The sequence below is a fragment of the Grammomys surdaster genome, unplaced genomic scaffold, assembly GCF_004785775.1.
Source record: "Grammomys surdaster isolate TR1022 unplaced genomic scaffold, NIH_TR_1.0 126391, whole genome shotgun sequence".
NCBI lineage: Eukaryota > Metazoa > Chordata > Mammalia > Rodentia > Muridae > Grammomys > Grammomys surdaster.
Window position 1 is genome coordinate 7,219,437 of NW_021621185.1, and position 23,916 is coordinate 7,243,352.

The following is a 23,916-nucleotide window of genomic DNA, read 5'->3' on the forward strand; positions in this document are numbered from 1 at the left end:
TCCCTTCTGCTTCTCGCCTCTCTCTCTCTCTCTCTCTCTCTCTCTCTCTCTCTCTCTCTCTCTCTCTCTCTGCCGCTCTCTTTCGTGTATAATTTATTGTCTGATTCTACCAGTCAAGTTAATATGAAAATAGCAAGTGCGAAGTCCCGCACCTTAATCTGGCCCTCTCCCCTACACGCATTAGGGACTTTAGGGAGTTGTCCGTAGCTCCCAGGTTAGAGACCAGCGTGGTGGCCCTAGGTGCAGAGCACGCTGCTAGTGGAGGAGTTGGGGTCCGCCTAGGGTTGCGGGGCTTATTCAAATACCGCCCGCTGCTGCTGTGATTCGCAGGGACTCGGCCTCCATATGGTAATGCGGGGCGGAAGGGGGGTGGGGTGGAGGGAGGCACAGAGGGGAGGGGAAGGGAGGAGAGGATGGGGTTGAGGGCGGGAGGGAGGGGGCTCTGACACCGCGCGCTCTGCTGCTGTGCTGGGACAGAGCACCGGGACCCGCAGCAGCGGCGGCAGCGGCGCTACCCACCCTCCACCGCAGCACCCAAGGAGCCAGGAAGCCACCAAGCCAAGGGCCCTCGGGGTAAGCCATAGTGTGCACACCGCAGCGAGGGTGACTCCAATGAGGGAGATTAGAAACAGAAAAGATTACAGAGAGATCAGAGATAAGAGGTGTACCTCTCTCTGTCCCTTGCCACACAGCGCGCGTGCACATGCATTTGTACAAACATGCATGCTCCTGCAGCAGTACGATCCACATTCTTTGCTACTTCCATCTGAATACATGCACCGACACTCTACGCCCTACAACGTGGCCAGTGTGTTTGTCCTGATCCTTTATAAAAGCGGGCAGGTACGTGCCAGAGCCCAGGCAAGAATAAACAGCCACGCACAATTGAATTGCAGCCAAACTCAGACATTCAGCCTGCTGAATTGATTCATTCGGCCAGGTTCCCCCACCCCAACCGGAATTCTGTAACCAATTGAGGAATTCTGCAATTATTCATAAAATGTGCTGAAATTTCACCTCAAGAAACATAATCTTGCTATATATGGCAAGGCAAGGGTGAACCTGGAGGGTGGATGTGTTTCCATTTTTTAATGTTTTACGCATAGCCATCTGACCACTTTTTATTGGGTGACATATCATATGAGCACTTTCGTGTAGGCTTGGAAAAACTATAGCCAGAGGTAAGGTTGGAAAATGCCATAAGAATCACGGGTGCTGAAAATGGATGCTAGAGACTCCAACAGGAAAGATGGCATACAGCTGTAGGTTTGAAATGGGAGGAAAGAGATGTGAATATTTATACACACAAGCCGTTGGGGAGGGCTGAGTCTTGCCTTGAGTATCTGTGCAGGTAAGTCATTCATAAGAAACCTAATTACCTGTGCATGTACTCGGACTTGTTTAATTGAAAAAGCTGCATGTGTGCACATTTTCTGTTCTTTGTGGTTATGCAATTATGGATTGTCCTTTTTACATGATAGCTTTAGGGAATGTTAATATGTAATTTAAATATACATATATTCAATAGTCCTTGTGCTGCATAGCTATATTGCCAAGAAGGAAAATCATATCCTATAAACAAGATTACTATTGCTTGAAATCCATGTCAAGGCCTGTATATTTTAAGGCACATCGCCTGCTTTAATATAGTCAGCTGTTTTGTCTGTGTGGTTTCACTTCAAAGTGTGGAATTAAGCATGCTGTGCAACAGAGATGCTGTGCTTCCATCTATATACGGATAAAATAAAACAGTACATTTTAAATGCAGCAGACATGATACAACATACAACATGGTTGAAAATGTCTTCCTTGCAGATGGCTATCCATTGCTGTGTCTACACATTTTAAAATAGATTTTTGTTTTCAAGAAACGTCAGAAAGCAATAGGTAGTGAATATCGCATTCTCTCAGCTAATAAGCACAATTCTTTAGTAATCTTTGGAATCCCTTCACTCACACATACTTTTCTCAAATATATTGGCTCCAACCTATGTTTCTCCTAATATGAAGTTAATCAGACAATCAAACTTTGAGCCTCAAAACAGCAGGCATTATAGTCAATGAAGGGGTATGTAAAGAAAGACAAAAAGGAATGTATTTCTTTTATGATCAAACTAGGATGTTCCCCAGTTGGCATTGGATACATAACACATATGCATATTTGTAATCTTAAGTAAACAGAAGGGAGGCAACTGTGTGGACAGAGATAGCAGCAGACACTAGCCAAAAAGAAAACAGAAAAGAAGACAGAGAAAACGGACAACAGAGACAGATAGACATAATAAAATAGGAAGAAAAAACGAGGGGGAGGGGAATCAACAAAATTGTAGAACCAGAAAATTTCAAGGAATTTTTTTAAAAATGCAAATATATCTTTAAATATGCATCAGTATTAAAAATAATACACGCTGGACCCAAGGGGAGTTGGAGCAGGAGCATGAGGAAAGGTGATGGTGGAGGAGGAGGAGGAGGAGGAGGAGGAGGAGGAGGAGGAGGAGGAGGAGGAGAATGGAGGCGCCGCGGAGCCCTGATTATGCATGGGCTGGAGCTGCCTCTTCTAACCTGTTCTCGGAGCAGGGCAGCCCGCGGTCCTCAGCCGCCCACAGAACAGGAGCCGAAACAACCGTTTCCGAAGGCTACAGCGTTTATTTTTCTCTTTTGGGGAATTTTGGCGGTTGTTTCAGGGGCTAGCCAACTGGCCCCTTTAATTAAAAGCTTCAATAAAAGGCGATCGCTCCAGGAATGCACCGGCTCCTCTTCGTGCAGGATTTGCATATTTTTTTAATGCCCTAATTTCCTTGATGTATGTAAATGTAGCCGGACGTAGAGGGAGACAGGGAGCTGACGTCAATGGACGTGACCTCGCAGCTAAACCTTGAACGTGAAGCCGGGATGGGGGAAAACACGGAGCGGCAGCCGGTGGAGCCCGAAAGCGTGTGTGGCTGTATTTTCGGTGGCCGAGCCCCAGCCTGAGCTGCCAAGGGCTCCCCTATCAGCCCCAGGGGAGGACTTGCCGCTGCCTGGTTTCTGCCCCGCGGCAGTTGCCAGCCTAGCCAGCCTTCCCGCCACGTACGCAGGCTCTGGTTCTGCTCCTTCAGCCCCACCAAATACAGATTCTTTTTTTTCCCTCTCCCTGGGGTGGGGGAGAAAGAAAGAAAATAGAAAAGAAAAGAAACAAATACACATCTAAAACAACAAACCGAAAACAACAGATAACAAAATAAACGAATCCCAAGCGTTTTAGAACAACGCTTGGGTCGCTTGTCAGTAAGAAGATTGACAATGGGACATTTTTTTTTTCTTGTCTCCACAAGAAGAGGAGAGGGAGACAACAGACACCAGCAAAGCATTCCTAAAACACGATATGCTACACACGTTCCCAGTAGGGACAGGTAAATTGCCCAACCAAACGGCGAGGGCTTCTCTTTTTGGTACCTGTTTACCTATGAGCAAATTATGCGTGTCAGCTTCATTAGCAGCAGTGCCAGGGGCGGAAAATTTACTGTAGTAGGAGTGACATGCGTGTGTGTGTGTGTGTGTGTGTGTGTGTGGTGTGTGATGTGTGTGTGTGCGTGTCTGTGGTGTGTGTGTGATGTGTGTGTATGTGTGTGTGTTGGAGGGGTGCTTAGACTGGTCAGCACAGAGGGAGGCGACTTGAGACTGCGACCAGTCTTTGCATGGCCAACTCTGGGGACATATCCGGCCAAGACTGAGGCTCGAGTTTCCCCTTTGAAGAGATAAACCTGAACCGGCTTCCCTTGAACTGCTAGGCCTTTCCGATCGCATTGTCTGCAGAAGGGGACTTGAGGTGGTAGCCATCCCCTCGGCTGCGGCTCGGATTAGGGGCCTGGTGTTTTCTTCTAAGGGCTCAGCCGCCTCGGCGAGCGGGGAGCGGCGCTGGGAGACTCAGCGGGGAGGCCTGCAGGCTCCCCGTCCCCGCGCGCCCGCACGCCTGTGCCCGCGCACCGGGCGGGGGTCGCCGGCACCTCCCAGAGCCGAGCCGCCCCCGCCTGCCCTTGCCACCGCGAGGGGTTGGTTCTCGGCCGTTGCAGAGTTAGGGGCACGAAACCACCGGCGGCTAGGAAGGGGCGCCAGAGGCCGAGGGGTCCGCGTCCCCAGGCGGCGGCGGCTGCTCCCACCTCGCAGTCCCAGCTTTGTTTTCCTGACCTGCTCGCGGCGACTGGGCCGCACGCCTGGGAGGGGAGTGTGCGCGGGTGTCCGTGCGTGCGCGCGTGCGCGTGGCCGTGCGTGTGCACGGAGGCCGGGGGCGCGCGCGGCGGGCGGGGACCCTCCCGCCAAGGACAGGCTTGGCTGGCTGGCCTCGGGCTGCACTTGGCGGGAAAGCCGGGGGCTGCGCGCCCGCCGCTCTCAGGACGGCTTTCCTTCTCCTCCCTGGGCCGTATTTACATACTGAGGGTCGTCGAGTTTTTACCGAGCGCCACCCCCTCCTCCGCCTGGCTCGCACGCGAGCAGGCTCCAACTCCAGCCCCGGGCTCCAGGGTAGCCAGCGGAGGCTGCTCCTGCTCCGGGCGCGCAAATAGGCCCTAGGGAGCAGACCGCCCTCCTCGGGACAGATTCCTGCACCGCCTCCCCCTCCCCCTCCGCGCCCGCACCCCTGACAGCCTCCTGCTGGGGTTGCAGGATACCCACCTTCCCTGAAAGTCCCCACCTTCCCCTCTACACACTTCAGCCCCTCCTCCCACATCTTAGCCTCTCTCTGGCACACACACACACACAAACACACACACACCAGCTTTTCCTTCCTTCTCAACCTTTAACACGCGTGTCTTAGGTACCTTTTGAATAAAACTGTAGTTTAGAGAAGACAAATCCATATAATGTATTCCGTGTCTTTAGCAAAACACATTAATAATCAGAAGGGGGAGGGGACTTGAACTAAAGGACCTTTCTTTAACAAAAAAAAGTCAAAAGGTCATTCTCCAAGTTTGTAAATAATATTGCAAAGGGAACCCTTAAAGGAAGGAAAGAAAAGGGGAAAGGAAGAAAGGAAGGAAGGAAGGAAGGAAGGAAGGAAGGAAGGAAGGAAGGAAGAAAAGCCCACAAGTTAATAAAATGGAGCACTGGAAAAACAAGACTGGGATTCTTTTTTTTAAAAAAAAAAATATTTTTAACAAACCTAGAGTAGAAAAGCTGGGGTAAGAGAAAAAAGAAGAAAATAAAAGGTAGAAGAGGCAAAATAAGTTTCCAAAGAAATGTGTGCTTTGCATCCTACAATTGAAAAATGTAGCTATTGCCCTTCTTCAGACGAGACATTTCTAATTTGTTCCGTCTGTCAGGAGGGGACTATGAGAGGTTTGGGTGCAAATTCATTATCTCTGGCAACGCAGAACGTACTGTGGGGACTGAGAAAGACCGTGGCAATGGATGAACAATAGGGCTTCAGTTCATCAGTAACAAAAGCAGTGGGGAAATTGGTTGAGTTTCAGAGCACGTCCTCCTCGGCAGAGGGGGCTGGACTAGACCTTGGACAGCCCCCCCAAAAACTTGCCGAGCCTCACACACCACTTCACTCTGCACTCCGAGGCGCAGGGAGCAAGTGCTTGGAGTGGGGGGCAAAGTTGGCTTTTTTTCCCCCTCCTTGGTCTTTAGCGCCCTTTTCTCTCCCTCAGAAGAGAAGAGCGGCACAAACTATTTTAGACGCAATCAAGGAAGAATCGCCCACCGTGTGGAACTGAGCGGCAGTTTTAAATGTACTAAGAGAAGACTGGTCTCAAAAAAAATTTTTTTCCCCTTCTTTTTTGAAGACGCCTAAAGAAGCCTGTTTGTGTGCTGTGGCCACGTTCTGCTGTGACTGGATCTTGTCCTCTGCCTGGCTCCTCGATTTCCGTCCGGCTGGATTTGGGACCAACACTGCCTGGCGCAGACAGATCAAGTGAGTATCTTGGTGGCGTGAAGGCTGCAAGCTCGCCCGGCTGCGCCAGGCCCGCAGTGCCGGTGAATGTCGGGCACCCACAAGAACCTGGCGAGGGCCGCTCCGAGGGCCAGTCCGGGGCTTTGCTTCAGCTAATTGATTGTCTGTCTCCAATGCCAAACCTGTTGAACTCGTGAGTTGTCCGAGCCAGGACTGTTAATTATCCTTTGGGCTGACCCCTAATCATAGAAAGATATCAGGAAACACTCGCACAGGGAAAAAAAATGTAGGTAAATTTATGGTATTGGTGGAGGGACGTTCTTCTCTTAGATGCCGTGCTAAGTGAAATTAGGTATTGCGTTTTTTAAATTCTGTATTCTCATTTTGAATAACATGCTATCTTTAATTCGCCCCAAAGTTTCAGTTACCTGGCATTGAACCCACCGTCTGATTAGATTCTGGTGGAAAACTTACGTAAAATTGCTCACTGCATCTGGTAGATTCTCCTCCCCCACTACCTTTTCTTTCTTCCTCTTTTTGGATTTTGGAGGTGAGAGACTGCTTTATAGGGTTACCCCAAGTTTAGCTTTAACCGAGATGCGACCTTCGTGGTTAGTTATCGGGGACTTGGAGCTATTCAATTTCAGATGCCTCTGGAATCGGAGCGAAGCTCTTGCTTAAGAGCCCCAAACCAACAGAAGGCAAGACCTCTTTCGGTGGTAGGAACTATCTGCAGAAAATCCTGAAAGAGGAGTACCTAGCTTTTTTTCTTTCTTTCTTTCTTTTTCATTATGATCTGCCGCGTTTTTCTCTTGCAAATGTGCGGGCTGTGCTTGAATAGAACACTGTCTAGAGAGGTCAGGGCAATTCAGTGGAATTGATCAGAAGTTAGACCCCAGGCCCTGTCAAGTCATGGCCACGGCCGTGGGGTGGGGGTAAGGGGTTAAAGCTGTGGCTGTCTTGGGCCAACAAGGATGGAGTCAGATCGTTTTCTCTCCTGGCGCTCACACCTGCCCACCACCCTTCCTCTCCACCTTGACACCAGTAACTAGGGCGCTGGTAGGAACAAGCCACTGTAGTCTGCATAATTGAACCGGTGCAATACTTTCATTTTGCAAAACAACAGCTCCACCCCTCCGGTCCAAAATAATAGTAAGCATCAAAAAATCATTTTTAAAAAAACTCAACCTATTTTCGGGAGTATGTAAGACTTCCTAATATTGGATCCTGGGGTGTGGGGGAAGGGTTTTAAAATCCACCACTTTACAGCAATCAGGTTTTACATTATTCATTGATTTACTGAAGGAAAGAGCCAATCAGGAGCCATAGATATGAATGCACATCTCACTGTGCTGTAGCCTTACAGTAAACTATTTGCATCTTTCTAATGGATTAGACATTTATCCTGGGATTCTCATTGTCTGAAAGGCCAAGAAATTCAGTCCCTTAAACATTTAGAAAACAAGACTTTGTTCCAGACTTAAAATCCTTGCATGGTGGGGCTCTCTCTTCTCTTTTGTACAGGAGGTTACAAGGTTCAAATCCCTAATGTTTCTTAAGTCTCTCTTCTTTCCAAGCTAAAAATAAAAGGAGAAAGAAAAATTAATTTCCCAAACCCCTCTAGATCCTGCATATTTTGCATTCCCATTATCATGCATGTCTCCATTTAAATGCAAATTAACATATTTAACCCTGTAGGTGCTAAGGCCCTAGATACACAGTACTGGTGTTTTATATACTCTATTGGCATTAAAAAATACACAACAGGAATTGTGACCCTTTAAATTAAGTCCTATCCCTATTTAATGATATATATATATAGATAGATATAGATATATATATATTATGATCATTTGTTTTATTGCCTATTTTTCAGATGAGACTTCAAAGAAGCATAAAATGAACAGCCTATTCAATCAAACAAAGGTAATTTAAAATTTTTTGTTTGACAAAATCTGATGTTCAAAACAAAAATAGAATATTGTTTACTGGAAGTCAGGTCATCAGTCTCTCACATTTCTTTTGCAGCAGATAGAATTCCAGATACATCTAAGTTTCAGTTTGTACAGTTATTTCTTCTGTTGGAGCCTTTGTATGTATGTAATGTATACATATATGTATGTGCATAGAACATAATATAAATAAAGCCTACAATAGCCTATAAGAAAGAAGCTCATATTTAGAAAGAAGGGTAAGATATTTTTACTATAATGAAAGCCAGTTGAGTTCATCACTTGGACCATGGACATTGATGTAAACGAAATTGTTTAAAAAAATAAGACAATAGTAGTATTGACTGTAGATTACAATTTGCACACTTGTAATTCTTACAAACCAAATAATTCAAGTGAGTTGATGTTTGGTCAGTTCTTTATGCATTCATTCTGCATTAATGTGTATAGGATTCAAAGATATTCTAAATATCGGTCATAAACCAAGTGTATATGAATTAATTAATAGCATAATTCTGACCCAGATATGAGGAAAACCATAACTTTTACTTTAAACCAAGAGAGACTGTTTTATTCCCAAGTAAACCAGGATGTTTCAAGTCATGTTTCAGCAATTTGGAGACCAATAAAAGATTCAAAAGCAAGCACGACAACCACATGCTAATCTACTATTTACTAGTGAGAATTTGTTAGAGGAAAAAGCAGTCAGGTCTCTTGAATTCACTATATCCTTCACTATGCTGATTTTCAAGTAGATATTCTGTAGCTCAGCTAAAAATCTAAGTTTAAAGTGTAGTTACTAAGATATGCTCTTTACACATGACGTCGCTAGGACTCCTTGAGGCATATGTAATTGTAAGGTACTGTGGGGTGTATATAATAATACATATGATAAATCATGTTATAAACCTTGCCAATATTATAAATAAGGAGGCACTCAATGTTAAATCTCAGTATATTTAATTTTCCTCTGTGAACCTGAGAGGTTGATAGGGAAGTGGAATGTTTAATTGACTACATGGCTAATGAACGGCTAGCCATAATCCTGATCTTGGCTCATTTCACTCATTGGAGTTTCCATGATGAATACCAAGCATGGAGACCAGTCCTGTAGTAAGTTGGCATGACTAGTGTTCCCCTAAGACTGTGGTATTTACTACAGCATCTTCTATAGATTCTAGTGGGAGAAGTCTTCAGATATGCAGTGTGTAAACTCATTGTAGTTACTGTTTCTAAATACATTTTGTTGTTAAGTATGGGAATAGAGTCATCATAATTTTCATACTCAGAAAATATGAGGATAATAACATCCCCCCAACACATAGAGATATATATGTAACTTACTCTCTCGCACCTAGCTACACATGAAGCAAAGAGATATTGTGAAACCATTTTTGATTTCTTGGGCTTTGACTTTCACAGTTGACTATATCAGATCACATGCTTACTTTGTGTAATACAAGCCAAATCATTAATGATTCTGCTGTTAGTTCTTGGAAAGCAAGGCCATGGTGCTTTTTAATCTTCCAAGCTGCAAAGCTCATTAGTATTTTTACATGATGTCAGAAGTGGCATGCGCTTCAGTGAGTTGTTTATGCTGTGACCATATGGTTTTAAGAAGGAACAAAAAATCCATGAACATGTTTTTAGGATTGGCTTGCAGTGTCCATGTGCATTTTATTTCTGACTTCTGGTTCATAATTTGATAAGAAATATACACAAGTTCTTTCTACATCCCAGCCCTTTCTCAGTAGCCAGTTAAAGAATGCTCACCATAAAAGTAAACAAATTAGTCTAGGGACAAATCGGCCAGCTCTGTTACTAAGCCATAAGCCTTACCTGGTGTGATATTACGTTTAAACTCTTCATTGGAGATTTTTTTCTAGCATTTTTTTATAAAACCTTGTCAGTCTCTGTAGGGTTTATACTTTTGGGTTCTGTGTGTGATTGAATAAGCAGGTTCTTATTCATGTCTTAAATGAATAAATTAGTGAATTACTGAGAAAAAAATGTATGTTCCAAAAAATGTAAATCTAAAAGTGTTTTAGGCACTGGGGAAAATCCACACATTATGGAATCGAGAACATTGTGGAGCACTGGTGATGTGGGCAATGCACAGTTAGAATTTATAATGCTTACCATGCAACTTAAAGAAAAGCAACATTGCTAAAAATAATTAGTAATTTGAATAATAATCCATAATGTTTACCCACAGAGAAAATGCTTCTCATGTAGATTACCATGAATGAATTGTCATGAGGTATTTGAATGTCAGATATTAGATGTTAGATGTCCTAGACAGATTATCTATATTATATTATATTTTAAAGGAACAGAAAAAAGGACTCTTTGAAGTGATCTTAAAGTCACACTTTAAAAGCTTCTAAGGCAATGAATGAAGTTAATTAATGAATGAAATGACCTTCTGCTTCTAGATAGAAGAATGAGTGGGTGGGGCAACAGAGGTGTGGTAGCCCCCCTCCCTTCCCATCCAAGTGTCGGATCTGCATGTTCAGGAGACAATACTCTTGTCCTAATTTTATAAGCAAGTCTAGTGCATTATTGTCCAGTGTGAAATTGATGTTTAAAACAGTAGACAAAGGCTCAGCATTTTTGCTACAGCAGACTTGTGTACAACATTGAAACTACTGCTGCAATGTTTACCTGTGCTGCATGCAAACCCACACGCCTTATATATGCAAATCATTAAAACATATAAAGAAGCTTCACTGCTTAGATCATGCAGTTTGAACTTACAGAACAAAATCTGCTGCCCTATCTCCACGGTACACAGATACAAAACATGACTGAGCTGTGAAGCCATTAAAAACATAACACCAAAGCAAATTGTCAATGTAACCACACATCGACTCACTGAGAAATAACAGAGCTGATTCCCAGCCCCAGAAAGCGAGGCCCTGCTTTAAGCAATAGTAAAGTGCCTTCCATCTGCCTGCCTATGCAATCTGCCAGAAGAGAAATGGAGGCAAAGAAGTTCCCCAGACTGAAATGCTTTTATCTGTCCTTAGAGAGAGATTTTCTCCAGTCTTTGGATATTAGAGCGATCTACACTAGCGCCGAGGAGGTAAAAGGCCGCGGGTTGCTTTTCAAGGAACAGTCGGTAGTGCTAGTGGATGAAATGTTGATTGAGAATATAGGGATTGTTGCAAAGCTGCTGCTGCCGTCGTCGCCACCGCTGCCGCCGCTGTCGTCGCCGCCGCCTGTGCTACTCCCGGCAGCAGGCGTGGGGCAGTTGGCTGACCACTGATGCATATCAATAACCATGTACTTGAGATTTCTCATGACATCATCATTACCTTGGTCTCCCGCGGTCTCAAACCTTTGACCTTGCCGGGCTGGTCCACAATTTGGCGGTGAAAGCCCCTCCAATGATGGCCCTTTTCTCCTTCTTTCAGACCGGGGCAGCAGTACGCCAGCAAGACGGCATCTTCTCCCCGCCTAGAAGTCCTGAGAAATCGAGGATCTCCCTTAAAACATTCACATACAAGATATGTGCATCAAGCTGCCAGCACTTGGTAAAAAGCTCATAGCCTAACCCGATGATCCGGAGCAGATCTTTGAATCAGCTGTCACTTCTATAGAATGGGATTTCCCCCTTCTTCCTCTTTAACCAGCGTTGGAAACTGCCGATGGCTTTATACGTCTCAGTAGAGGAAGGCTAAAGAATCTTACGTGAGAATGAAGCAATTTACAATGCAAATAGAGGCCTGTGAAGAGACGGACGCTGCTGCTCACCCCGAACAGCTTGCTGCACCTTAATCGCTGGTCTTATTTTATGATACTAATAGATGAATTGTTGGCTAACGATGCTGGAGATTACTTACTGGAAGGGGAAAAAGTTTGGAATAAACTCTGAATGCAACAGATCTCATTTGGATGTTCTAGCCGCACACACTCAGACAGAAACCAGGTCATGTTTACATGAAAGGAGAATCTTAAACGCGGCAAGTATCCCGGAGGACTACGCTTCCCGAAAGCCAAAGAGAATCCGGATCTGGAGTCCAGCCAGAGGAAGACAGCCTTGTGAGGGAAGCGAGTTGTTATCTTTGGTTATCTAGCTGTATGAGTGTATTGGTCTTCATAAAGCTAGATAACCGAAAGTAAAAACTCCTTCAAGATCACCGAGGAGCGTTCCGGAAAGAAAGACTGCAACCAAGAGACAGTAAAAACCAGAAAGGTCAGGAATGCTTATTGAATCTAACTTTTTTTTTCTTATGATTGAAAGGGGGAAACTAAGTAACACAATACTGAAATCTAAAGGGGCCAGGTTTTGAGGGGGCTGTACAACTGGAGAGGAGAATTGTGTAGTGTACTTTATGGGTGAAGATGCATGTATTTCTATATTGTTCTATTTTGAAGCAAACGTTTACCTATGAGATTATTTTTTCTTAGAAAGCTGTTATAGCGATGCCTGATACCTTGTTTTTAAAAATATGATTTCATAATTATGTAGATTTGGGCAGTTCCCATCTGAGGCCCCTCCCCCAAGTTTGAAGCTTGTGCCTGGAAACTTTCTATGTATTTGGGTGTGTACATCAAATCTGTGAAGTTAGACTTTCAGTAACGCTTATACTGTAAGGTTGGTAATTTATATCTACCGAGGACTTAGAGCTAGCAGGGAAAAGGGATGGGGGCAAAGGCTGATTTTTATTCTTCTATTCAAAATACAAGGACAGATGCTTCTCTGTTCCAAGAGGGTTTCCTTGAGGAAGCTACTGAAGCAGAAAGACATGATGGAGACGAGATCGCCTCCCCTCTTGTCAAACTGTTAAAAAAACTGTTCTGTCTTACTCTGCGCCTAGCATTGGAAATGAAAGTGACATTTACGCCACAGCCCACGTGTGCGCCTCCTCTCTTTTTGTTTAAGGATGATCAGGTCTATCCAGGAAACAGCTCTGGCATCCCAAACTGAAATAATTAGGACGTATATAGACCTGACAAAAATGGAAAGGGGGTGGGGAATCCGAGGGTCTGTCTTGCCTAATTGATTCCGCTAAACGGAAAGCAGGAGATGTGAACGGCAGGACGCTCCGATTCCCACGCTCGGGGGCAAGTGGTAAAGCTGGCCGGCAGCCTATGACAGACAGCCCTGTTGGGGGGTAGGGGTATGAAAAAAACATCAAGCACACACACACCATACTCATCTCCATCGCTTAAGAAAGTAAAGGCATTTCCCACCCACAGCCATCTGCAACCTCCCAAATGGCAGCACCAACTGGTCGGTAGCTGCTCCGTCCTGTCTCTGATAATTTTTAAACCTCTGTTTAATCTGGCCATGATTAAGTTTGGTTTTCTCCTTTGGTTGAAATTTTCATTAAGGAGAGCAAGTAGAAAGGATGCTAAACTGCATGCTCTTCTCCTCAGGGAACTCCTCAGTGTGTGGTGAGGGCCTTGTGACCACCTTTGGCTTTTGCTTTGGCTGTGTTATATCTTAAAGTTACGTGTCTCATAGCACTCATTATAGTACTCTCTCATAGTACTTCATCAGGTTGTTTACTTCCTTGTGTGACACACAGGAACTTGGGCTACTTATGCTAATTACATTCTGGAAATAAAGCTATAAAGTCATCAGTCTATAGAAAATTGATTAAAATCACAATATGTTAAAGAACTTGTTTTAGAATAGTCTTAGCAAGATGTGCTTTCTTTCTTTTTCTCCTTCTCTTCCTTCTTCTTCTCCTCCTCCTCTTCCTCTTCCTCTTCTTCCTCTTCCCTCTTCTAAAAGTAACTAGTCTCAGCATGAACTTTGAGGTTTTGGAGAAACCACTGTAGTCCTTTTTTGAAATTCCTTGTATTCTGTTACATTTTATCAGGCAAACATTCGTATAGGCATTTGCACATAAATACAAGCATTGCAATGAAAAAAATCCAAAATTGCCTGTTATCTTCCACATGGCCTAAATTACTGATACTCCCAAATGCATAATTTTTCTTCAGGGACAGTACATTTTTCTATATAGCTTTAACTTCTAAGATTGAGACCAGAGAAACATGTAAAGCCACTGTAGTTTCATTTAGAAAAGCCAAGAGACTTTAAGAGCATAACTTCTTAGTTTGGCTGCTGAACACGTGCCAAAGTTTTACTGCTGTAGGACTGTTGAGAAGACCCTTGTTTATTTACCTTTGAAGCACTGTTCGTGCAAACAAGCTTTCATTGTTAAGTGCCTGTATTCCTTTCATTTGCCTCGTGTCCAGGGGTGCTATTTACCTAGAACCATTGTCTACTACAATTAACATTTACATTACAAAGTGTGTGCTTTTCTTTCTCAAGGAGGTTCAATTAAGGCAATAAGATGTTTGCTGGGGAAACCTATTGTTTACTCAAAGCACTCAATGGAGTCAAATTACTGAAGTTTTTGCCTACATCTTGGGTCGTTTATGTAAATATGTTAACTATAACATCTAAGGAAAATAAACAATATTAAAATTATGTGTTTGCCATTGTCATATCCAACTTGCTTTGTATCATACTAATGTTACATAACTTATCAATCAATAAAAATACATTTCAATGTTCTTTTCATTTTACTTTTTGCTGTTCCACTGTTCCTGCTGCAACATGTCCCAGATTTTCTTTTTTTCTATTACACATCAAATTTCTGACATTTTGTTTTATTTGTGTGTGTTGAAGGAGGTAACATATCTGAGCACGAGTCTAATGGTGTCCAAGATAATCTCTACAGTGACCTTATCATGAGGTGATATTTCTTTGAAATCTGAAATATTCCCAAGGCATGCACATTTAAGTCAAAAGAAGTGTAAATATCAGTTAAGTAGTTCTTTGAAAGCTAGTTTTAACATTGGCAGAAACCGGATCAAGTTTATTTAGCATGCCACTGCATTGTAAACCAGTTGGAGTGAAGTTGCAGGTTGCGTGAGTATGCATGTTAACTAGTGGGAACCAAGGCAGTCTTTGTGAAAGGGGAGCAGCAGATTGCTGTGCAAGGCCAATGTTAAAAAGGCAGCTGAATTTAACACCATCTGGAAGAAAAGATCCCTTCACGACTTTCTCACACCGTCAGACAAAACTAGTGTCTCTTGTTCCGAGCCCTTGTCTCTGCAACCATACAATACTGAGTCATTATACTTTTGCTGAGAGAAAATTTGAGAACACAATATGGGTAACCAGTGAATGACCAAGTTTCATTGTGCCCGTCTAAGTCGATTGAAATCTACGTCTAGGGCTATGAATGGCTGTATTGTTTTCCTCACCAGGGCTGTACTAAATGTCAGCACAGTGTAAAGAAAAACTTGAAGTCTGCAAATAACTTACCAGATCTCAATTATAATATTTTCCCACACTAGAACTAATATCATTGCAAGGGGTTACATTGCAGAAAATACAAAAAGAAATGAGAAGAAATAAGAGAATTCATTACAAAGTTATTTTATCTAGACAAACATTTTAATTTGCTGTTGAGACGTTCAGGATGCAAGTCTGGTTGAAGAGTGGAGTTCATTACTTGGATGTTGAAGTTCCAAAAATGCTTCTTGTGCAATTAAAATAGATTAAAAACAAATACCCACTTCAATCCGAATCTCTCATTGAGCATAAATGGACTCCAATTGAATTTTATTGCTGGAGTTCTGCTTAGAAGCTTTTAGTTTCTAACAGCTTAAATTTTGCTTTGAGTTTCAGGGTACTACTCTTTCCAAGTTTGAGGCTGTGACCGACACTGTAAACGAACACCATAGAAGTGTATTTCCCAACACACAAGAGCACACTGGTGCATTCTAGTGCCCTGTATGTGTCCTTTTTATAGATTCTAAGTGGTTTTACATACATGGATCAATCAGTTATCTTTCAGGTTAATATTCACACGATCTACTTGACTGTAAACAGTTAGAAAAGAGTAACAAAACAGTTCAGAAAGAGTAAAAGAAGTTAATGGTCTATGTTTTATTGAGATGTCTATTTTAAATATAATTGATTTTGAAGTTTTGCTATTGTATCACCAAGTGCCAGATAGTTCTTCATGTGTAAGTGCAAAACAGTGAATAAAAATAACTGCCATTTTGCTGAATAATACATCTGAGTCGCCAATGTCAAAGGTATCATTTGGTGTATTCCTAAATGGGAACATCAACTGCAGTCTTTGACATTTAGAATATTTTTGTGAAACATTTAAAAAGAGGATGATAAAATGATACCTTTAAAAGTAAATATAAACGCTATAGGAAACTTATTTCCTTTGCTTTATTTTGTGATGCTACAAATTAGCAATGAAAAGTCACTCAATTCTCAAATTATAAAGCATATTACATTAAACAGATAAAAATCCAACCCAGCAACAAAGATAGGAATAGAATAGACATTAAAACACAGATACATAGAAGACTTGTAGAATATCTTGGTAAAATAGGCATGAGTATGTTTTTCAGTGCCTTTCCTTCTCTGAAGTTGCTCTGAATATGCATAATAATAAGAATTTGCACTATTTATATTAAAAATGGAATGCTTTTTAAAAATCGCTTTTCTTCAGGTCTTCTTAAAGCATCACATTCTGTATTAGTAGTGCTCTTTATGTTTATTGTAATAATTAATATGACTTTCTTACTTGAAAATCTGTACAATTCTAATGTGATTTTGTGTTGTTTGATGAAAATTTAAAAATCATTTAAATAATGAGATGGGAATACTTACATTTCAAATTGAAAACCACCTTCCATTCATAGACTACATAAACATTTTAAGGTAGCTCATCATTTTAAGAACTTTTATTTTTAAAAAGGTGTTATTTTTTTTTAAGTGGCTAGATAGGGGGATGGAGAGACGATTCATTGGTTAAGAGTACTTGTTGCTCTTCCAGAGGACCCAGGTTCAATTCCTAGCACCCACATGGCAGCTTACAACTATCTGTAACTCCAGTTCCAGGACATCTGGTGCTTTCTTCTGGCTTCCTTGGGCACCAGGCACAGATGTGGTACACAGACAAGCTTGCAAGCAAAAGGGCCATACACATAAAATAAAATATGATAAAAATAAACAAAGTGTCTAGATAATGAATGAAAAGAATATATACATCTGTTTTCCTATGGATAACCTGTGGAAGTACCATTGTGGCTTCAGAATGTTGGTCTTTATTTCCTCCTCCTCCTCTTCCTTTTCCTCTTCCTCTTCCTCCCTCCACTCCCTCCCTCTCCCCTTTTCTTCTTCCTCCCTCCCCTTTTCTTCTTCCTCCCTCCCCCTTTTCTTCCCCCTCCTCCCCCTCCTCCTCCTCTTCTTCTTCTTCCTCCTCCTCCTCCTCTTTCCCTTCTTCTTCTTCTTCTTCTTCTTCTTCTTCTTCTTCTTCTTCTTCTTCCTCCTCCTCCTCCTCCTCCTCCTCCTCCTCCTCCTCCTCCTCCTCCTCCTCCTCCTCCTCCTCTTCTTCTTCTTCTTCTTCTTCTTCTTCTTCTTCTTCTTCTTCTTCTTTTTCTTCTTTTGAGACAGGGTTTCTCTGTGTAGCTCTTGCTGCCCTGTAACTCCCTTTGTAGACCAGGTTGGCCTTGAACTCAGAGATCTGCCTCTTGAGTGCTGGCATTAAAGGCATATGCAACTATTCCTGGAGGTTATTTTATATCTTTCTGTGGCTTTCATTTTCCTAAATTTGCTAAAACACACCATGTTATGCTGGGTTCTGGGTGGTGCCGGTGAAGTGGATGACAAAAAATAAATGTCCCTTGTAATTAAAAAAAAACTAGAATTAAAGTTGTTGAGTAAAAGATATTTGTAATACTAGGTCAATTGTCTTAGCAGTACTTTGAGACTTAACTAGATCTTACGGCAATGGAGCATGTAAGGCAGTTCTTCAGTGTCTCCGGATTAATGGATGGCTTTGTTATCCTGTTATTCTGTCCACCTCCTGCCCCCACCCCTCTCCAAGTTAAACAAGCCGCTGCAGTAGCATCCATTCCTACTTGCCTAGAGAACCTATTTCACCCCCTCCGGAAATTGTTCGACTTTCCTGTGGAATTAACCTAAAATAGTGAATGGAAATGAAAAGCATATAGTTGTGATTGCTGCTACGGAATATTTGCTTGCCCTCAAACAAGCCGGAGTTAGTAGACTCCCTTAGAAAGGTGATGGCCATCTTTTGAGGTAGAAGCATGTGGCTTTCTGCTTTGCAGCCAACTGCCAGACCACAGGGGTTAGAGTTTAAAAAGTGCAGATAATCTACTTTACTCAGAGAAATAGGAAGTTCTGAACCATATCGGTTTAAAGAGAAGTGCATCACTGGGCTTGATGGTTTGACTTGATTTTAGCTCAGAGTCTGCACAACGCAGTCTAGAGATCTAAAAATAGCCAGGTTTCGCCTCTCAAGGTGCTTGGTGTGGGCGGTGTACAGAGCAGACAGCAGGCTGTGACGGACTGCAGAAGTGGCTGGGCCAGGCAGTGGCAATGGCTGAGGCTGTTGGTCCGCCGCTGGGCATCACAAGGCCCGTCAGTGCCGGCCAACAGCCTGAGTCCTCCCTGAGCTGCGGCTACTCGCGGCGGGCGACAGAAAGCGAGCCTCTGATTGGTGTTTCCCGGGAGACCGGGTGCCCTAGCTGCAGGAGCAAGTGCGCCGGCGCGCGCGCTCCCGGCTGGTGCACAGCAGAGAGGCGAGGGGCGCGCTGCAGCGCGGCTGGGGGTTGGGGGGAGGGGTGGTGTTGGGGGAGGGCTCCCTGGTTCTGGAGCTCACGTGCTTGCACCTCGCCGCCGGGAGGTTTAGGACCCTGCCCGGGAGTTGTCCAGGCTGCCTCTCCTCGGCCCGACGGGCTGAGAGCATCCATAGGGGATGTTGAATGTGATTTGCTTGTCCTTTGGCAGGTTACCAGAGACCTGACCCTGCCTCTGCCTCGCCAGTCTGCATTTGCTTAGGAATCCCTGAGTTGCTTGCTGATAGGGTGGCGTGGGGAGTTAGTCTAGTTTGGACAAGGGTTTCTGGCAGGCAGGTGTTTTCTGCCTCAGAGCCCTTTGCTTGTCTGGTCTGCTTTCTATGGTTTAGGGCATCTCTCTACTGAGCTTTTCTACTTCTGCTTACCCCTAACCCCCAATAGTTCAAGTTTAATGATGACAAGAGGTTGTTAGTAATACTCCGAGAAATTTACCTTTGAAATATTGCCCTGAACTACTTTTACCCTCTACCTCCTCATACTTTTTTTTAAGCTAGTGAGTTGCTGCTAACAGAAAAGGATCCCCAACCCCCATCAGAAAACCTGGTTCAGGGTGGTCCTGGACTTGGGCTCAGGAAGCACCCACTTTGATCCTCTCTAGGAACACCAATGCACCATCGGGAACTTGGGACATCTTCACTCGGTCAGATTTGCTGCAATGATTTATCTCTTTGTTGAGTGGATACAGTAGAACTTGCTCAGAGATTACTTAAAAAAAATCTGGGTCTTAAGCACTTACTAAAGCCAGTTAATAACATCATGCATGGACATTTAAACTTGTTGTAAGTTGCAGACAGGATTAAGGGGAAGTCACGCTGTGCGCAGCTAATGATACCATCTTAACTCTAACTGGCCTAAATCCACCTCCTCTGGCTCAGGTCCGGGTCTTAGACTCTCCGATGATCCTAAAAAAGAGGGGGGCCTTGTACGAGTGAACTGGGTAGAAAATGGGAGCATCTTTAGTAGTTGTTTTAGGTGACAGTGAATAATCCTGGGAGGCTATGCTGGGTCTTGCTGTTGGAATGGGCGTGATGACCAAGAGAAGTCCTAGCCACGCTGATGTGCATGTTTATGTGATAATAATGCCACTCATCGAATCTTATTGGCCAACATGTAGAGCAGTTTTTTATTTTATTATCCACAGGTGTAAAGGTTGCATGCTCAGGGGAGTCTTTCAGATCCCCTAAGGTGATGGCTTTCTGGTGGCCTGTCTATTGATTGCCAAGGCCAGTTACTTTGAAAAAGTAGTTCAGGGCAATATTTCAAAGGTAAATTTCTCGGAGTATTACTAACAACCTCTTGTCATAAGTTTCAAACTGATTACTGTTTTAAAGGAGTTTGTGACTTTTATATGACAGGACAAATTAGAAATAACCCTGGGAAAATGCTTCAAAAATGCTGCGTTATTAAAACAGCTAACAATACCCATCTGGTTCTGTCACTAAGTAGCGAGCTGGCAGATTTCTTGTGTTTAAGAGTTGCTTTTAGTAGTCATTTGCCTTGGGAAAACAAGTTATCAGGATAATTTTAAGTGCAAATTAGTTTTGGGCATTAAAAAAAATTAAACCCAAGTTAACAAGTTGTCTTTCATCATTTATTGCTAGTGTGAGATTGAAAATAACTGTACTTACTGATCACTGTAAAAACTGGTGTAAACCTTCAAATTGATGGCTAAGGAATCACTGGAAAGGAAGGTTGTTTGCAAAAGTAACAAAACGGTAAAAAATCAATACTTTCCCAATTATGTTACAAGAAACAAATTGTCAAATATTAATCCTAGTGTCTTTTAAGTTTGTCTTTTAGAGAAAAGAACATCAACATATAGAATAAAATTTATTAGACTTTACAAATTAATGACATGTATGATAAGAAATATTTTCACTGAATAAATATCTCAAATAGCTTATATATTTATCAAGTCCATTCTAACGAAAAAAAAAACCTTCTATAATCTATCTGGAATTAATGTTTCCATGAAGACAATAACAGATTTAATATCATTGAAATTCAGAGTCTACCAACTAGCTTCCTGTGAAGGCTAAATTTCTTGTATAGTAATAATAAAAGTGTACTTAGTTCTTATTTTAATTCAGTGAATATTATGAAGGAACTTGAAACAGTTGCATTAATATAAGAGTATTGAGGAAGGACCCACCCGATAGGTTTTAGACCTTACAGTTTCAAAAGCAGATATTTTATAGACATTAGTTGTTTAAAATTATTTTAATCTATTGCATTATCCTTAAAATACATTCTGTATGTACAATGTTAAATTATCACTGGCTAGCATTAGGCATGTGAAGTTGACAGTGTAGACCAGTATATGGGATAGCTTGAAAACTGTTTAAGAGCTTTAAATACAAAACTATGACCAGGAGTAATTAATGACAAGTGGGTCTGAAAAGAATAGGAAAAAATTATTTTCGAACCAAGATCTTACTTTGTAGTCCATGATGGCCTGGAACTCAATATGGAGACTAACTTGGCTTCTAACAGAAATCCTCCTGTCTCAGCCTCTGAAGTGATGGGATTACATGTGTAAGACATCATTCCCAAGTAAAAAACAAACAAACAAACAAACAAATGGATTTTGATCTTTAGAGTTTATAGTGGATGCCCCATGAATGACTTTAATCATGGAAATAGCTACACAGCAAGGAAGTATGAATTAACAAATTAACATTTGCATTGTTTTATAAAATGACTGGACAATTTGTACACAATTAGGTTAATACAAGAAATGCTCAATTATTTCAGAATCATACTAGAAATTGTTATGTAGCTGAAGTTTTCCCACTGAAGACTGATGCTCAATTATAGCCTGACATCTCAGTGTGCAGATATAACATGGAATCCCAGTGACTTAAGCAGCACAGTACAAACACTATCTATTTCTACCAATTTGTCTCAGATGAACTAGCTGCTGAGGAAGAAGCCATACCAGGACTGAGTTAACGGGAAGTGTGCTTCCTCTGTGACAGGGAACCTTATCTCCATTAGTATGCTATGCTCATGGACAAAACAGAACTTAAATTTCTGCCCTTCTAGTCTTTAGTCTTACTATCTATATTGTCACATTAGAATATACGAAGTGAAAATTATTCATGTTAACCAATTACTATCGACTAAATGATTTTCTTACTGCTGGAAATAGAAATTTGGCTTTGTTTATTAAAAGTTAATACTCAACTAGCTCTATTTCATTACAGATTGTCTAATTCAATTTTGAATTTTCAAATTGCATTTAATATAATAAAAAGCTCTTCTGCAGAAAATGCAACTTGAAATGGGAAAATATTTATGCTTTTATTGTTACGAGTGATCAAATGCGACCGTGCTAGATATTAGAGTGTCCTGAGCGCCACTACATTATTAACTAATGTGGTGCTCAGAGTCATTACCACATTCATGGGTGTCTTTCTGATATCTCTCCAGTCCACTGGATTTTGAAGTGTGATTATGTAAATTTTCTACTGATAAATAAATGACTATAATTGTACTTGAAATACCACTCAAATTCTTAAGACCATGGACTCTAAATAATATATTATGCATTCCTTAATTATTTATCAAGACTAATTCAAAATAACTGTAGGGCAAAGCATACATTTATTTTTTAATAGCCATCCCATTCCCCAATTTTTTCAGATTAAAAAGTCTTCCAGATGGTGAAAATATGGGGGATAAGAAAAAAGCTTGGTAAGTGCAGTAAGTGGGAAGTATATTCTTCAAGGAGCTATGTTTGTATTGCCCAGCATTTCCTCCTTGATGCTGTTTGTTCAGCATGTGATCTTAATGTGGCTTTAATAAAGGGTGTTTTGGGGGTAAAAAGAATAAAAAATAAAAAGTGAGTGCCAAAATTCCTCATCATTATATGACAAAGGAAAAGGGGGAAATTAGGAAAGAAAATGTACCCCTCATGGTTATTTTTGAAAGTTCTTTTATAATCATAATGAAAAAATTGTAAAATTTGAGTAAGGGTTCTATTGATCAAATGGTACTAAATTTCAACTATGGCTTTCTTTCATTTGATTTTGGATGTAGGAAATCATAGTGGTTCAATGGTGTCTTTTCATTGTTCAATGTTGCGAGGCTGTACTGTGGTTGCACTGTGCCTTTAAAGGAAGCATGTGTGTGTGTGTGTTTTACCTACATAAATCCTAATTGCAGAATCCACTCTAATCACCATGTAGAAATCATCCGAAGCCTCAAGTTCATGAGCTGCACACTCTTCCTTTTCATTCTGCAGACCACACCTTATCTGGTTGCTAATGAAATACAGGAGATTGATTGCAGAAAATCTTCAAGGGAATATTTGCTGTAGCACATATAGTAAGCTCCATTTGGTGCATTAGCATTTAGCCATTTTATGCAAATTCAGAGAAAATGACTCATGTATATGATTTAATATGCATCAGCGATAACTCATACCACCCTTATAAGAAAAAAGAAATTAAAAATTCATTAGAAAACTAGACTAGTGTCACTACATGGTTAAAACATTATTAAAGCATATTTCAATGTTTTGCTTGCACTAGCGCTCTCATCATGGTGCCCACCATTTCCTGACAAAGGCCGCAGAGGAGAAAACATTCAACTTAAAATGTCTGCTGGTACACATGGCTGGATTTGTGTGTCACTAAACAATGAGCGAGCATAGCCTTGAATACCAACTATTTAATTAGCACTTTTGGAAGCCATGCATAGAAAATAGCTCATTTACATGCATCTGCTTAGCGATTAGTCCCATAAAAAGCCACCATTTTTTTGTTGTTGTTTAATATTATGAGCATTTTAGCATTCGGCCATGAAAAAAATCAAAACATATGTTATTATTTTCAAATCCTGAAATTCAGATATTTAATTAAAAAAGGCAAAAGTCTTCATATTTCTTTTCAAGATATATTTAAATTACTTAACCTTAAGTGTACCATAAAAGGCTGGGTACAAGTAATAATTAAGAACTTCAAAGGGCAGCGGAAGCCCTGTAACAGGCAGCCCTTGGTTTAATTAAAGGCTATTATTGGGAAGCTCTCAAATATACAGTTATGTTTAATGACAAATAATGACTGCTACAGCAGTATTTGAAAGTTGTGAGCATCTTATTTTAAATATTACTATATACTCTAGAAAGTATTTTTAATCATTCCATTTGAAAATAAATGACTTACATTTCCTGCAAAAATCAAACTGATAATATTAAAAAGCTCAAGATGCTTCTGCTTTTCACTGACTCTGGCATCTACACTTACCTGTCATTATCACAAATTAATTGTATGCTCCTTTAAAATCATTTCTGCCTACTTAAATGCCTTTAAGAAGACATGCTTTTCTAATACAGAGGAGTGTTTATGAAGGCACATATACAAACGTGCAAGGATGCAGTGATAGCGAGACGGGCTTTCTTCAACCATTTTGGAAGATGGCATTCTGTTT

General features: G+C 41.6%; 1 long non-coding RNA gene across 1 annotated transcript; it reads left to right on the forward strand.

The window, feature by feature from the left end:
* The first annotated feature begins 1,199 nt into the window (after window positions 1–1,199).
* On the forward strand, window positions 1,200–8,745 carry LOC114614449. Its single transcript, XR_003710333.1, has 4 exons — window positions 1,200–1,351; window positions 3,315–3,392; window positions 5,766–5,893; window positions 7,749–8,745. It is a non-coding gene; the product is annotated as an uncharacterized LOC114614449 (long non-coding RNA).
* The last annotated feature ends 15,171 nt before the right edge of the window (window positions 8,746–23,916 follow it).